The sequence below is a fragment of the Sinocyclocheilus rhinocerous genome, unplaced genomic scaffold, assembly GCF_001515625.1.
Source record: "Sinocyclocheilus rhinocerous isolate Xijiao unplaced genomic scaffold, SAMN03320098_v1.1 scaffold2348, whole genome shotgun sequence".
Lineage (NCBI taxonomy): Eukaryota > Metazoa > Chordata > Actinopteri > Cypriniformes > Cyprinidae > Sinocyclocheilus > Sinocyclocheilus rhinocerous.
In genome coordinates, this window is record NW_015655583.1 from 139,382 (window position 1) to 144,742 (window position 5,361).

A 5,361-nucleotide genomic window follows, 5' to 3' on the forward strand; every position below is an offset into this window, starting at 1 on the left:
TACATTTGGCATCTGAAAGGGAAACTCCTACAAATGCATATGCAATAAGGTCAGCCGCAAAAATTTATGTGTTCATGTTTTTCATCGTTAATTTTTTTACTGCTCATCTTTAGTAAACCTGACAGTACTTTTTTTAACACCAAAAGAGGTTTTGCGCTGTTACTAAATCTGCCCCATGATGTTGTGATGTGAAGCGATTTGCACAGTTTTGGGCCTCTTGTTGAATCTGTACCACAGCATGCAGGTCACTTGCAGTGCAGACATGATGTGATGTAAAGCGATTTGCACACTGTATTAAGAGAGAGAGAGAGAGAGGAGGCATTAGCAGTGATTCCCTCGTAAAATGAATGAGTAAATTAATAAAAAATTAATTTACTCATTCAACCCATATTGCTATAATGAATAAATGTTTGTGGGAATTTCCTGCATTATAAGCACATAACCTAGATAGAGTTCTAGATAGATGAATTAAACAAATTATTACTAATCTCATAGTAAGTCTGTTTTGACATTTTTAGTACTAGAACCCAAGTGTTGCACACTTTTGTCTGCATTGTGATGTGTGTTACATTCCCCTCTTCTGTCTAGGGGTTACGGAGCAGAAGTAACAATGTTAAAAGATGTGATTAAATAAATAAATTAACGATGAGTAATCTCCTTTTCCTCTATTCCAGCTCTTGTCACTTTCACCACTGAAATTTCTAATAAAGGTTCACACAAAACCCTCTATTTAACACCAATAAGGGACCATATAACACCATATAAGGGACTCCTCCTGAGCTGTGTCTCTCTGCTGCTTTATATCTGTTGCACGCTGTGTAACAGGGAAACCTCACTGCCGCTAATTGCAATCAGCTGTGGATGATTTGCAGGGCTGCTTGGCAAAGACAGAGAGAGAGAGAGAGAGAGAGAGAGAGACAGAGAGAGAGAAGGAGGAGAGAAAAACATGTGACCATATCCCAACATACACAATTACGTCACGGGACGTAACATGTGCATCTTGAGTTTAGCTGACAATAAACAACCCTATAAACAGTTCTTACCCACGTCTCATAGCATGAAGAACCCGACTGCTGCTGCTCTGAGCTGGCAGATGTTCCTTCTCTCCTGAATTAAGTGTAACACCTGTTTTAACACAAAAAAAGGATACAGATTAAATACAATAATTACAGGCAAAGTGTTCTATCAACAAGATCAAACCCTGTTCAGACCTGCCAACCTTGGAAAATTTTTTGAGTACAATCTGTGTGACGGGACGGGACATGGGGTTCATATGGAACTTAGAAACATGGATTATTATATGTCTACTTCAAATTTCTTTTGAGAGAAGTATTATTTTTATGGATTGGCCATTATTATGTGCTTATAAACACATGTAATGTCTGTTTCATTCATACTGGAAGCCGGAGGGCGCCCTCGCGCAGAAACTCGACATATGCATCACAGAAGTAATAGAACCAATTATGCTCCAGGAAATCCCTAATATGGACAAAGGCATCCAGCTATCGCTAGCTGTAGCTGAATTAAAAGATAGAAACGTTTTGAATGATAAAACATGAAGACAAATAATCACTCGACTGCGAAAATATATAGTTTATCTGTGTTCTTCAAGCCACCTAGGGTATTTTCATAATAATTATGTATATTTATAATCAGGGGCGTGTTTAGAGTTTTGGGGGCCCCAAACAAGCGATCCTTGGGGGCCCCCCTCAGTAGAAATCTTTCCTATAATGCCTGATAAAGTAGCGTTCATGAGCGCAGTGCTGCTTTGATTACAGCCGTTACCGGGGAAACTGCTATTTCTTGCGCTCCTAAAGCGCCTCCTGCTGGCAGAGAATGAATTTGCACTTTCAATAAGCCAGTCTGCTGTTTTATATTTACATTATATACATATACATATATATATATATATATCCCCCCCAGGGAAAGTGCCGCCACACATAGAGTGTAAGTCTGAGGGAAACACTGATGGTTGAAAACACTGAAAAGTTTTGATAGATGACAAGTGAGCGCATCTGTCTCTGGCTCAGCGTCAGCCAAAGCGTGAATGCAGATTTGAATTGACCAGATGATGATATCATCATTATGGTGTGATCGTATCAAATGTAAAATATTATTAGGCTATTTTTTGTCTTTTGGAAGCTGCATTCAAAATCCACTTGAGTCAAAAATTGGAGGGGCACGTGCCCCCTCGGTTTGAATGGGCATGACACCTCTGCTCGGGGGCCCCTGGACCACGGGGCCCCATGCTATTGCGTGTTTCCTAAACACTACTGTTTATAATCCATTGCTAATCGACAGCCTTTTTACAGTATAGAATATATTTTCTGCCTCATTCTATGATAAGAAGCCACATCAGATCACAAAAGGAAGTTATTTCAAACACTCAACTGATGTTGTCGAATAAAAGCATATTATAATGTTCTCTTTTGTTGGACAACAGGTTTAGAAATGTTTCTCATTACTTAGTAGCTCTATAACAGTATATATTGAAATTAGCCAAGGCACGTTCATATAATAAGTGGGTAGGGGAGGCGTTTCCTCATCTCAGCGCATAGACCCACGGACACACACACAGAGCCAGTTTGGAGAGAAATAAAACACACGGAAATTATTTAAATGCAAAACCTAAAAATGAATAAATAAATAAAATGAAATAATGACGACTGTACTGTCCTTGCTTAAGAATCAGACAGACGGTGGGAGTGGCAGGGGGAACAAGTGGGATTTTGTGTTGCTGTCGATTTGCAGTCTCTTTTTAATGATAGGCCTTCTGCATTTGTCAATCCTCCCCGCTTGCTTTTTGGGGAATTTAGGGAACTCAGCGCTATGACGCTATTGATGACTAAAAAAATTATGAAACTTTACTTATTATTCTCAGAAATGGTTATCACATGTTCTGATATTTCTCAAAAACAACTACTTCACATATTAGGCTCTATTTTTCAGGTACTATTTAAACATTTTAACATGTAAAGTGATCAAAACATTTTAGTGTGTATTTTATATTTATTTATCTTCGATAAAACGGCTTGCTAGGAACTGTTACTCTTCACCGACGCTTTACCTTTATTATCAGGATAATGTACAGTCTGCATTTTGGGTGGCACCTTGAGGTCTGACTGTTCTAAGATGAAACTATGGCTTTGAAAGTGCACAGTAATGACTGAAATCACTTTAATAATGAAAATACAGTTAAGTGCAAGATGTGAAAGATGTGCGGCATCAATCTGTCATATATATATATATATAAAACATAAAATAAGTACACTATTGTAATAATTGTGAAAATCTTTGTGCTTTAGTTGCCTGTAGTTTAGCACACTGTCACAGGAAGAGTGCATCATACTGTGCACATTTAAATTGTAATACAGGTGCATGTCAATAAATTAGAATGTCGTGGAAAAGTTCATTTATTTCAGTAATTCAACTCAAATTGTGAAACTCGTGTATTAAATAAATTCAATGCACACAGACTGAAGTAGTTTAAGTCTTTGGTTCTTTTAATTGTGATGATTTTGGCTAAGTAACATATATAATATTAATCTCAAATAGGGTGTATTTGGCTGAGTTTACAAATCTGCTGGGCAAAGTGCTTCAGTTTACCGGCATTCATTCACTCTTCAGCTTCAACTGATGCAGCTCAAAAAGACCAACATTACTGACTAACGACTGGTTTATTTCAAAAAATCATTTTTTCTTTTAGATGTTTTGTTTTTTTGAAAAAGAATGATGATACATTATTAATAATCAAGCAGTGTTTTTTTTAAAATCATATTTTCCTTATAATTCAAACCATTTAATAATTGTCATGACATGCATGCTATAGCAGCAGTCAATGTAAATTGTTTTGGTGTTGTAACTCAGTAAATGACTGTTTATTAGTTTGACAACTTTACAAGGACCTGACTGTGTAATTAGAGGTAAAGAATCACACCTAGGTAGAACTATCAAAATTTATTCTAGAAAAGCAGAATGCATTTGTGACTAGAATGCCCCATCATGTTGGGACTTCATAGTACCTACCTCATCAGGGAAGTCTTTAGGATGTGGTGAGGTAAAGCGTATCGTCATGTCTGGATCAATTTGGGACACTCTGTCCAAAAGGTCAGAGAAGCGGAGGCCTCCCTGTTTTGTGCGGTACATGGTCTTGAAGCCTCGGCTGAGCTGAGTACTGCCCTCAGAACAGATAAACTGCTGTTCAGACAAGTCCCTATAGCTGTTCACATTCTGCCCCAGTGTGACCTCCTTCACCCCCTACACACAAACAAACGTACACACTTTACCTCACCATCATAGATCACAGGCTTTTATTTTAGGTTTATTACATCCATATTGCACTGTATTGTAAACTCAACCCTTTTACCTGCGGACCTCCTCCAAGATGGAAGACAGGGGTCTGCTCCTTTCTCTGCCACGAGAAAAAGGCACTATACAGTAACTACAAATGCTATCACAGCCACGCATGATAGACCTGCAACACCAACCCAATTTCCATTGCTGTATATGAGTTTTATTTCATTTATTCAAATGTCTGATGTGGGGATGCAGTAAATACACATACAAGGAACTTTGAAAAAATACTTTTTTTTTCTGACTGACACAAAATGATTGTTTCACTGGAAAGATCTAGCAGAATAAAAATGACTACAACTGACTAGATATGAAATGCTGTTTTTCATAAATACCATAGTGCTATAAAAGCCATATAGTTATTTTTTACCTCCGTAGTGATGAACCATTGCACGTGGTGGTTACCATGATCTATAAATGTATGATTCTATGGAATAACACTGGTATTTTATTAAGAGCTGTAGATTCAGAGAATCCAGTTCATTTTTGTATTTTCTGTATAAAAATGAATACTTTTTACATTTTATACTTACTACTTTTCACTGTTTCATGATTACGATTGTTAATTTAAATCAGCATACCAACTTAAACTCAGTGCTTTGCTCTACATTTCAATGAGACAAATATGCAGTATTATTTAGCAACTGCACTTTTTGTGAAATACAATAGCAATATTTTGATATTCTACAAATGGTGGCTCAACTCAACTGAGACTGCCCTGCTCTCGGTTACTGAAGCCCTGAGACCGGCAAGAGCAGCTTCCAAATCCTCAGTACTCATCTTGCTGGATCTGTCTGCTGCTTTTGACACAGTTAACCACCAGATCCTCCTGTCCACCCTCATAAAGATGGGCATCTCAGGAACAGCACTCCAATGGTTCAAGTCTTACCTCTCAGGTAGGTCTTTCAGGGTGTCTTGGAGGGGTGAGGTTTCTAAGTCACAACTTCTTGCTACTGGGGTTCCTCAAGGCTCAGTGCTTGGACCTCTTCTCTTCTCCATCTACATGTC

General features: G+C 37.9%; 1 long non-coding RNA gene across 1 annotated transcript in view; it reads right to left on the reverse strand.

The window, feature by feature from the left end:
* Positions 1-770: 770 nt before the first annotated feature.
* LOC107718697 (uncharacterized) overlaps positions 771-5,361 on the reverse strand; it is a 10,338-nt gene continuing 5,747 nt past the window's right edge. Inside the window, exons 5-6 of the long non-coding RNA XR_001637441.1 lie at positions 1,044-1,125; positions 771-877 (exon numbers count right to left, since the gene is read on the reverse strand). This is a non-coding gene — a long non-coding RNA (uncharacterized LOC107718697). The remainder of the gene's footprint in view (positions 878-1,043; positions 1,126-5,361) is intronic.